This window comes from Sinohyriopsis cumingii, chromosome 6, assembly GCF_028554795.1.
Source record: "Sinohyriopsis cumingii isolate HCF-2022 chromosome 6, ASM2855479v2, whole genome shotgun sequence".
In the NCBI taxonomy this organism is placed as follows: Eukaryota; Metazoa; Mollusca; class Bivalvia; order Unionida; family Unionidae; genus Sinohyriopsis; species Sinohyriopsis cumingii.
In genome coordinates, this window is record NC_142966.1 from 23325184 (window position 1) to 23337817 (window position 12634).

Here is a 12634-nt window from a genome sequence, read left to right on the forward strand (position 1 = left end):
TGATCTTGTCACTTCCATCCATATGTCTGGCCAAAATCAAAGTTATTCTCTCTTTGGATTTGTATTCCTCCATGGCATTTGTTTCCTTTGAAATCTATTGTCTTGTTAGGCAGACATTGCCAAAATAACCCAGTCACATCAGCAATGTATATGTCAAATGGCTCACACCTAAGATTTTTGACAAAACTTCTTTTTGCCATTTTGAATGGCCGCATCTGAAACAGATGCAAACTCTCCACACATTTTTAAAACAAATATTATAGTGGTGTTTAAAACTGTCTAACCATCTCTTTATTTGATGCTTTCCGCATTTTATGTCCCAAGTCTTTTGTAAATTTTCTCAGTCTGTAGCTGGATAAGAGAGTCATCTACTGGAATATTTTTGGCACGTATGTTTATAAACCATTTTATTGTTGCTTTGTCGACGTCATCAAACTTGACAGTACACGTTTTTTTATGTTGGGACCAAATGTCCAAATTCGTATGTAGTTTTGATTTTATCAGCATTTTTCTTCCAGCATGAAATAGTATTTGATGGGATGTTGTACTTTTTTGCCAAATCAGCACACCTCTCACCTTTGTCAAGTTGTAGCAAAATTTCGTACTTCAGTTCAATGTTTTGTTTTGAATGCTTTCTCTTTTGGAACATTTTATTCTCTCATATTAAACAGCATCTATTTGTCAGCAGAAAAAAAACAACAACATAAGAACACATTTATTATTAAGCAGAACATCACCCTATATATACACTTGTTTAAATGCATGTGAATGGATAATCTCTGGCACTTAGCTTCAATAATTTAACAGTTGAGGCCCCTTAGTTTAGTTCTCAGTCTTGAGGTCTTTTTATTTTGTTGTTTGTAATATCTGTTTAGGTCTGGCAGAAAAACTGGCTTCCATCGTTTCAGTTTATTATCAAAATTGCAATGAAAACTAAAAAAAGGAACGAAAATTGGCTATATAAAAAAAAATTGACATTTGTAATCGGCTTGCATGGTCAACTTGCTTTGCAATAAAACAACCTTTGTATGTAAGTTCAAAAGATGAATTTATTGCTCACTGCCAGTTGTATTTATTCATCACCCAGGTTTCTGTTTCTTTGCCATGTGTAGTCATCATTGGCACAAACAGGCATTGATGCCTGCAGGGTATATAGCTTATACAACATTAACTTTCTTTAAAAATATTTTTTGTAACCCATGCCAGTGAAAGGATTGTCAATTGCACTCAGAGTGAATGTACTTCTCCATGTATTTTCAGATACATGCAATGATTTATATTTGTCACATACTGTTATATAGTCAACCCAGATATAATAGAATCTTGGTTATCTTGCAACATACACTTTGTCTTGTGTAAATGGTGGGTGCAGTCATTTGATATTTTTCACTATCTCTCAATTCCAATTTTGTTGGACCTATTTTTCATTCTGATAACATATTTAAACCTCTGTGCACAACCAAACACAATTCGTTTCTCTATATTCATGTCAGTGAACATTGTGTTATGTGTTGCATGACATAAGCAATACACATTATAGTATGGTATATGACAGATGCATATGCTATGTATGATATTAAATTCGTGGTTATATACATATAAATTCCTCATGATGAAAAAAAGGAATAAATTATAAAAATAAAAATGATGAGGTTAGTTTCTTTGATTTTATTATCAAATAATCATTTTGTTTATTTAGTAACATGCATTGTGGGGTTACAAATTCCAATAAATTTAACAGCAAGAGATGGGAATATAGGTCAAGGACATCTTAAAAAATTATGTTACTTGTTTTTAGGAACCCTGATATATCAGTCCCCAGTTAGGTCAACATTTTTTTTTATGCCAGCAGACGTAATAAAGATAACTGGGTTTGACAGTATAAGTTTGCACAGAGAAATATTTGTTTTAATTATCTTTATTACTGAATTGCACATCATATACAGTATGACATCACATTATTTTGTGCATTGTTGTGTCCTGATTTACATGCTGTGATGTCATGTTGCATAGCAACAAGCTTATCTGGAATATTGTGTGCTTCACAACGTCCAATAAATAAAAAATAGACTATCATACCAAGTAATGCATTTACATAGGAAGGCAGGATCTGGGTAAATAACAAATGTCAGTGACAAGTTTTGTAACTGTAACAATTTCAGCTTTTTTGTGATCCACCAAAACTTATTTTTTAGCACTACTAGACTTAGACCAGACAAACTCATGGGATGGACTGTTGTCCATTGTCAGTCTGTCCATCCATTACAACAAATTTGTTATTGCAGCTTCTCCTAAATTATTTAGAAGATTGCCATGAAAGTTCACACACACACACATACATTCATTACCAAGGTCTAATTGGTCCCAAATGAAGCAGGTGCTGCTTGAACATCTACAGTCTAGACAGTGATCATTTTAAAAAAATTATTACTTCTTCTCCTGAATGGAGGGTAATATCAGCATAGGGTTTTCAATAAAGGATTTCTTATGACATCAGATAGGTACATTTACAACTCTATGGTCTAAAACAAAGTACAGAAAAAAGCAAAACCAACAAGTAAGTTAATTTTCTAAGTTATAAAATGAAAATTTAAGAGAAACTTACTGTATTGCGAATTAAATCCCAAATGATCCTACAAAGTTCTATAACAAGTCCAAAAGAATAGTGTTTTGATTGAATTGAATTCCAGGTCTTGAATGTACTGACACCAATATTCCTGAATATGCTGAAGTGCCAACAGTCTTGATGTATCACAATGGCATTGTCCAAAACTCCATTAAATGTTTTCACAGCTAAACAGTTTTCACAATAATTCCAAAAAAACTATAGCTCACCGCAATCTACAGTCATGGACCAAAGTCAAACACCCTACAAATAAACATAATACTAAATGAAAATAAGTGTTCCTCTGACATCCAGGATGGCTACCATAGCAACCATCGAAAATCATGTTATTGCTACCCTTCTGAATGACAAAGGGTATTCACTAAAAGACATGGGATGAAATATGTGGTGTTCCAAAAGCCAGTATAGCTGCCACAGTGGCCATCTTGGAAACGTTATTGCACTACTTTCAAATAGATGATTATATCAATATGAGGTTTCATTTAAAGACTTCTTATGATATCTAGTTGATCCCAATATGAAAATGGTACTGATCTGATGTCCAATATGGCCGCCATCATAAGAGTTTTGTTGTTTCTGCTTTTATTGAAGAGAAAGTCTTATTATATGCTCTTTTTTTTCTCCATTAACTTTACATTATCAGAATCGTTCAATATTTTACGCTATTGCACACCTTCATATTGCACCCACGCCCAGGACACGTGTGCCCAATAGTTTACGTGTGCAAATATTGTCCTGCAGGACACCCGCAATTGCTGACTGAACACATCGACCTGGACAACGTTCGACTATACAAAGGATTTATCAAGTTCAAAGTGTTTCCTCCCACGGACTTGTACCATTCCGTTTTACCTCACCATTGCCAAGGAAAAATAATGTTTCCTTTGTGCCGTACTTGTGCCGAAACATGAAACACAGACCAACCTTGTCAGCACACTCGGGAAGAACGCACCTTGACGGGAACGTGGGTCAGCGTGGAATTGTTTAAAGCTCTGGACCTGGGATACCAACTGTTAGAAATGTACACAATTTACAATTTTCCCAAGAGAGAAAACTTCCACAAGGGCAACGATACTCAGAAAGGCATTTTCGCAGACTAAGTGGATGCCTAATTGAACCTGACACAAGAAGCCAGTGGCTATCCTTCCTGGTGCCATACTCCCGAAGACCAAAAGAAATTCAAAGAGAAATACTGGGAGGAGGAAGGCACCACTTTAGACCACGTGGAGAAAACAAAGGAAGGCAATCGTTTGCCAAAGTGATGTTAAATTGCTTGTGGGGGAAAATGGCACAATGACCGTGTTTCCCCAAGACAGTATTTTACAGAACCTTCCCGCTACTTCCACATGATTCACGACAATACCAAATACACGAAACACGTCACGTCCTTCGTGAGGACTTGACCTTAGTCAATTACGAAGAAAAACTGGACCTTGTAGAAGCCGACGAATTTGGAAATGTTATCATTGCGGGTTACGTGACAGCCCGTGCTCGCTTAAAATTGTAGGAAGTTTTAGAACTGTTAGGAGTTCGCGTCCTGTACTTTAACACGGACAGTTGCATCTACATCGATCGCCTGGGTCAACGCCACTCTGACATCGAAGGGGACCGTTAGAGACCTGAACGGTCGCGCACCCCGACGACTAGATTCTAAGTTTTGCTAGCGGAGGTCCTAAAATTTACGGCTACGATAACCGAGGCAAATAAGAAGAAGTGTACACCAAATGTAAAGTGAAAGGATTGACTCTCAATTATCGCACCAGTCGAGTGTTGAATTTTAGTGTGCTAAAAGAACCGTTGCAGTCTGGACCAGATGAAAACTTTAATGTGACCACATACGAACCGCACTAGATTGTACGTTTACCCACACACAAATTCGTCAGTCGACCTATGGAAAAAGTGTATCAAATCGTGTACCAGAAGCGAGTACGACTTCCCAACCACTTCACTTTGTTATATGTACACGCCCATATTGGTCAGCATATAAAGAGGAAAGCGCCCAAAACCGATAGTTCATTGTAATTACCAACGTCAGTCGAGAAAATGAATACTTTTAAACTGACCTCATTTAAGTTCGGGGATTCTTAAGTGGAGTGCGATTCTGTGCCTTCCGTTTGCAGGGATGCCGTACGCTGAGACTTCAGGGATTCAGTACCACATCATGGGAGCTTTACTATGACAACTACTACTACCATACCGACCATGGAAAGTGATGCTGTGCATGTCAAGCCTGATGGATGCAAAAGCGATGCCACTCGTTACAGAACACCTTATCACTTTACAGGTTTTCATTCTCAATGTCATCCTGCACGTGAAACCATACAGCTACCACCCGACGGATGTCATCAAACCCTAAGTAAACCCCTGCGGATTTCACCGTAACCTCATCGAAATGAACCTGTGAAAGACAAATATTCCTTCCCTGTGCGTTTGCCTGAATACTGCGGCTTTGAATATCGTTTTCAAACGTTCCAAGGAAAGTGGCCTAAATATATGGGAGGACCTACCCCCGAAGAATTAGCCAGAGCCGGATTTTTCTATGTGCGCGAAGGTGATAAAGTCAAGTGCTTCAGTTTCGGTGTGTCCCTTTACGAGTGGTAGCAGAAAGATTCGGCTTACCTGGAACATGCTCGATGGGACCCTAGGAATTAACGTGGCATACCATGTCGTTTAAGAAGCCAACTTGGCTAGGAGTCAAACGTTGGACGACACCTAAACAAGTTTTTAAACCTCATTTTCAAAATAATATTCAAGGATTACCAAACGAATATGCAAAAGAAGATGTACAAGGAAATTTGGCAGGGACTTGCCAGAGCAAAGTCTCAATTTGTGACTGAGGAACGTTTGTGTTGAGAAATTCACAAAAGGAAATTGACAAAAGTCAACAAACTCGTCATATTATTTTCTGGATCAAGTCTGCATTCATCCGATTATGGCGCTTTAGACCGTTTACATCAGAATAATTTATTACCATTCTTGACCATTACCCTAAATGGAAGTGGTTAGAAATTATTCACTCTGTCCATTACTTTCGCACTAGAAGAAGATTGTAAATAGAATAAGGACAATTAGAAGCGACCCAAACATAGGTATAAATACTGACTGACATGATCATGGATACTTTACAAGAGAACATTCGTGGTTTGCCTGTGGAGTTGAGAGAACGCATTTACCGAGAGCTGGTCAAAATACAAGTTCAACGCAAAGAACAATTGCATCTGCTGCGTGACCGATGTTAAAAGCACTGGCATATGAATGCTATAAGAGGACTGATTCAGATGAAAGTGTTCCAGTGGACAGACATTAATCAGCTACTTGTGGGCTGGAAGGATTGGCTTGTTACTGATTGTATTTACTACAAGGTAGACCTACTGCAACGAATTCCAGAGGAAGAGTTAGAGGGTTAACAAAATCTTTTACACAACGTAAACTTAGTTCAAGAGGAAACTTTTGAACGGAGTGTGACGTGCAAGTTTGTGACTAAACCAATTAGATTCCCCACTAAAGTAAGATGATCTATGTGCAGAAAGTACACTTATTGCCTCCGACACAAAAGAGGTATAAAACGTAGTACCATGGCACGGCCTCTGTTAATGGTGATACAACAGATTCCATGGAAGGAACTCGATGAGAGTTTTACAAACACTTATTACAAGAACTGTGTCCCATGAATTGGGATCGACATGTGGCGTGTGACAGCTCAACAACGGCATGATATTCTCTCCAGGTATCCTATTGAATTTACTGGAGAAGTTTGTAGATATATTATGTTGCTTGAATATTTACTTCAACGTGGCGCGTAATGAAGTAGAAGCAGAATGAGGCTGAGTATGTTTTGTGAAGAAGGTGAGGAAGTAGAAGTTAGAATTTGAGGTTAATTCAGTAACTGTATCAGAGTTTAACATTACCGTTTGTTATGTGAAGTTGAGTGAATCAAAAGGGTTTTAAATTGTAAGGTGGAAGAGAAAAGACAGCAAAAGTTGATAAACGTGAGGAATATAGGAATGATACATATGATTTGTATAAGGACTCTGAAGTATGGAGAGATCATGGTGTAAATGGGATTTGGGAGTTTAAAAAATTAAACGTGTTTGTCGCAGAATAGAAACCGAGTGGGTCTTTGGACTAAATAAATAAGACAAACACAATGTAAGAAAGATGGAAATTTATGAATGAATTAATAAAGAAAAATATTTAATGTAAAAATACAATGATTCTCTCACGCTCTCAACATACGATTTACTCAAATCACTCTACACAACATTCACAAATCGAAAATAAACCAAAAATAATAAATCAATATGAAGTACAGATCCAAGAAACCTCATGGACTGTAGATACGCTTCAAACAGTATTTTACACTATAACAGAGATTCACATAATCTCGAATATGAACTCTATTAAGATTCAAAATAATCTTATGAACACAACTAAGATTCAAAATAATCTTATGAATATAACTAAGATTCAAAATAATCTTATTAATATAAGAATGCAATGGAACAACAATTGATCCAAACGTATGCTTCTAGACCCCTTGTACAGTCGCACGATTCCTTGGGTTGGCCCACATTCTTATCGGCCGCTCGCACCCTTTATGAATCCACCACGTGTACAGTCATACGTATACTCACGTACAGACAGCATACAGCACCCTTTTTAATTTGCTACGTCTACGTCATTGGCACAGACATACGTACATACATACATACGTATCGACAGCACGCAGCCTTAAGTACTCTGGAAACTCCAGACAGCTCTAAACAACTTTAGACAGCTTCAGACAGCTCTAGTCATATTCACAGTCACATTGACAATCACACTTCACAGCGACAGACATAATCAACTACAATAAAACCAAATTGGTCATAATAATAGTTTCTGTATAATCTCTAGATATATTATAATACTTTAACCTCTAATAGTGACTTGTAATTCAAAGTTCAAATCTGCGTTGTAACAAATGCATTATTACGCGATAAGACATTACAAACCGAATAGCTTCGCATATCAAATGAAAATGTAAATTTAACACTTACCCCTATGGCTGGAGAACAATGGAGAGCGTACACTCCTTGACGTGATCCAAAACGACCAGTGTCGGTTTTAGAAATTGATCTTACTTAAATCCATAGGAGAGTGAGCAAAAGTCAGTGTAGAATACCCGTGCATATCATGTTAGTAATGTTACTTCGTTACAAGTAATCTCTGGCGAGGTACATGTTAATACAGTCACTTACCTGGAAAAACACGTATTCACCCTAGATAACGTTGTACGCATGTACAGCGAGAAATAGTCGAATAGTTCTAAGGCAAAACCAAGTTATTTCTTTGCCTAATTCTGTGACAGTGTTGAGTAATGAGAAATGTGCAAAGTACTTTGCATTGGGATATACAGATGAATATGTACATAACTTGTAAATACGTTTGTTACATGTCCAATTGTTATGCATTAAATGGATAATACTTAGACCAAAGCACAGGTCGTAAAATTCGTGTATGTAATTGAATAAATATTGTGTACCCATACAAGATCATTTTCTGTTTCGAGTCACTACTCTTTCCGTGAGTCTTTCTTTGAAATATCTGTCTTTTTCTGTGTCTTTCTATCGTCTGTGACTTGGAAGTTGACATGCCTTCAATTCAAAACCTGCCACAAAAGAGAAAGGTTGCAAGAAAAAAAATAACAGACTGTTGGTATCATCAAGAGTGCTAGAGACAGTATTGTGCCATTAGGACACGTACGTACTCCAGAAAACCACACTACTCGTCTATCAGGTCTCATTCTCTCTGTCACTCTTACTTTGTCGTTGATTACGATGTCCACCAACTCTGATTTCTATTGCGTCCGCGATTGAACCATATAAAGCGAGGCAGTCTCCAATCTGGCCATTTGCCGGGACAGTTAAGATGAATGCAAAAAACTGGGAGCACTAAGTTTGGGCGTCCACGTGCGGCCAGGCCAGCCATTTGGAATGGAGAGCGTGAGCCACCAGCCCTACAATGACCGTTGTTTGCCGTGGATAGCAAGAATTACTGCATAATCACTCCATTGAAGCCAATCCAGTACTGCTGCACACCCGAAACTCGGCATGAAATGGTCGAGCTACCTTCCAAAAATGCCTAAGTGAATTACTATGCGGTTTCCATTTTGGCTTGGAAACTGCTTTTGATAAAATCTCTACTTACGGTTCTAATTAGATCATTTCGATACCGCCATCAAAATTTCATTTTACTATTCTTGAACGTTTAATGCGTGATGCAAAATGACACTAGTTATTTTGACTTAGACGATTGGTATTGTTTAGTTTATATATGTACACTTTGTACACCAAATTCCAACTCGAATTATGTATGATTTAGGAAACATTTTAACCTTACTGATTTGCCTAATTGCACAGGTGGCTAAGACATTATTGGTATTTTCTATTGTTCATTAAAAATAACTGAATAGATTTGGTTAAGTACGGGCTGGCGTTTCAGGGTTCTATGACTTTGCGCCTTCTGCCGGGTACCTTTCCTCCCTTGCCTCTCCCGTACCCTCTGTACTATGAAGGAGATGTTGGTCAATTTCCATCCGTCTAAACCCAGGTGTCCCGACGTGACGTCATAGTAGCTACAACTCGCAACGGGCGTCACATACTGTATTGGTAGACACCTGGCTCAGTAGAACAGACTAAAAAAAAAATTCTAGAACATGAGTGTGTGCTGGGTTCATTCCCACTCATGTAAGCCAAACATTCAGGTCATTAGTGACTTGAATTAGTCTCAAGACCTGACGGCTTTAATTAAATAGTACTTTTTGAGCAAATAAATGCCTGAGCGATGTTACTCCGATTCCTTCCACAAAGGTTAATTAAATACACTGCTGTGCGGGCATAAAACAGAGGTACATGCACTGATGTGCGACAACCTCTATAATTTAATTTCCATTCCATTCCAGTCTGACCATCCATTGTTGACTCATCCTCCTACGAAAATGTGTTCAAGACTAGCAAAGTTGAACGAAGCTTACGTGAATTTACATCGTGTCAGGCAAAGCCTGATACAGAAGTCTGAAGAGCTATAAAATGTCAGAATGTTGAAAGTGGCCGGATACCAAATAGAAAAGCTCTTCAGAGAGGAAATCAAAAAGGAGAAAAAAGAATGGACGGAGAAGTACAGACTTCAGAAGCAAATAGCAGAGAGTACAGCAGCAACAACAGAAGTAGGAACCAGACAGGATTTGTCGACAGCCTTGTAGACACGAAAGAGTTCTCCTCTTTCTGAAAACGCAGATCCTATTCTGTGGGAAAGCCTGCCGCCAGACGGGGACGCAATCTTAGACGATAAAAGATTGCCATAACTCCACTTCCACAAAAGAGCCCTTTTCAGGGCTACCCCAATACTCTAGAAAAGAGACACTAGTTCAATTGCCAATCATAATATTTTGCTTGTCTATAAGCACTTCGTTTCTTTCTTTTATGTCCAAAAAATAGAAGTGTGTCTATTAACAATTCCTTTCACTGACTTGTCAAATAGTAAGTGAGTGTTTATTTTAGGTCCGGGCTTTCCATATTTGTTTTGTTAATGATATGGGTCTTTCAAGTTTTGGTATCAAGGTGATGTTTTCGTTCACGTCCGTGCTTGACAAATGTAAACGAAGCGCTCGTCAGTCTGGCTACCCATCGCCGATTCATCAACTTGAAAAATGAGTAGAATTACAAAACTCTTGGAACTTCAGATATACCTAGAGTATTCCAGGTGCATACTAAATAAACTGGCCATGTAGTCCATATCCGAAAGTGCTAGGATAGAGAAAAAGGAAGAGGGGAGAAAGAAAGAAGAGGAGAAGGAAAACAAAATAACTATCCTGCCTCGCCTCATACTGATACCTCTGTGTGAACTAAAGCCTGAGGTGAGGACCCCTCCACCACTAGAACCAGAACGACAACCAGCACCACAAACAGAACAACGTCATCTACAGCCACTGGTACCACTGCCAGAGATAAGGAGACCTCATCATCCCCGACTACAAAATAGAAGAACGAGGGGAGTCTTCACTATCCCACAAAGTGAAGACTGGGATGATGAGGCCACTCAACCCGCCTTTGCGCTCCCAAGGACAAATGTAAATTGTAAGCAGGACTGAAGTAGACGTTGCGTGTGTGGGACCAGGCCTGGGAGATGTCAGCATTAAGCAGGTGTATCTGAAGCTAAAAAACGATAGCCTTTCTCAGAGCTAAACAAATCTCTAGAAAATAGACTGTTCAAGTTGCCAATTGGCGTGAATGTGGAGTAGTGTGATTATAAACACTCACTCCTTTACTGATGTGTTTGTGTATGTTTGTATGCATTCCCGTACGTTTATGTGGATATTATATTTGGGGTTTGTATGCCTTCCCGTACGTTTGTGTGTATATTAGATATTGCACTTGTTTTTTCTCTTTCCCGTGTGTGGATAGTATATTTAAGTTTTTTTTCTTCCCGTGTGTGGATAGTAGATATTGTGTTTGTTTTACCTCCTTCCCTTGTGTGGATTTTAGATATTGCGTTTGTTTCTTTCCCCTCTTCCCTCTGTGTGAATAGTATATTTTGGGTTTGTTTTTCCTTCTTTCCTTTGTGGTGTGTGTGTGTGTGTGTGTGTGTGTGTGTGTGTGTGTGTGTGTGTGCGTGCTTGGGTTCGTGTACGTTAGTGTGAATATTAGAGTGTGTGTTTTTATTCGTTTGCTTACGTTCGTGCGTTCGTGTACGTTAGTGTGAATATTAGAGTGTGTGTTTTTATTCGTTTGTGTGAATAGTAGACATAGCTTTTTATTGTAAATATTGAGGCATTTTTTATAACAGATAATGGGCTTTTTATCCTGTCGTTCTGTGTGGATAGCAGAGTGTGTGTTTGTATGCGTGCTTGTACGTTTGTATGGATAGCATATATTGATTTTTTTATAGTAAATATTTGGGTAGGTTTTATAGTAGCTAATGGGCTTTTTACCCTTCCGTTCTGTGTGGATAGTATAGTGTGTGTTTATATGCTTTCGCGTACGTTTGTGTGGATAGTATATTTGGGTTTTTCGATATTAAATATTGGGGTGTTTTGATAGTAGATACTCGTGTTTTTACCTTTCCCTTCTGTGTGGATAGTAGAGTGTGTTTGTATGCCTGCGTGTACTTTTGTATGGATAGTAGATACTGGGTTTGTTTATAGTAAATATTGGGGTATTTTTATAGTAGACATTTGGTTTTTTACCCTTTCCTTCTACGTGGATAGTAGAGTGTGTGTTTGTTGAGCACGCACGTTTGTGTGGACTGTATATTTAGGACTTTTATAGTAAATATTTGGGTAGTTTTGATAGTAAATATTGTTTTCTTTTACTGTTCCCTTCAGTGTGGATAGTAGAGTGTGTGGTTATATGCGCGCGCGTATGTTTGTGTTGATAGTAGATATTATGTTTGTTTATTGTAAATATTGGGGTATTTTTAAAAGTAGATATTGGGTTTTTTATCCTTCTCTTCTGTGTGGATAGTAAAGTGTGTGTTTGTATATTTGCGCGTATGTTTTTATGGATAATATTTGGGTTTATATGAAAATAGAAGAATCCCAACGGCCCTTTTTAAAGACCACTCATATGCCTCAAAAAGATTTCCTTTACTGCCTAATTTTTTTAGTCGGTTGTATAGTTGTTTGTGTGATAGATTCATCAATCTATGTCTATGTGTTATATATTTCTATGTCTATGCTGTATTTCTCTCTCTCTAGGTAGCGCTTATTAAGGTCAGCCACTTGCAACAGTTTGTTGCCAGTGTTCCGCCCAATTGAGATTAGCCACTTGCAACATTGTTGCCAGTGTTCCGCCCAATTGAGATCAGCCACTTGCAACATTATTGCCAGTGCTCCGCCCAATTGAGGGCAGCCACTTGCAACATTGTTGGCAGTGTCCACTACCGTAACGTCAATTCTTATTGAGTCTAAACAGGCCCATGTTCAGTTCCAGTTTGAGGCTATAGTGCCGAGACCCTTTTTTAACATAG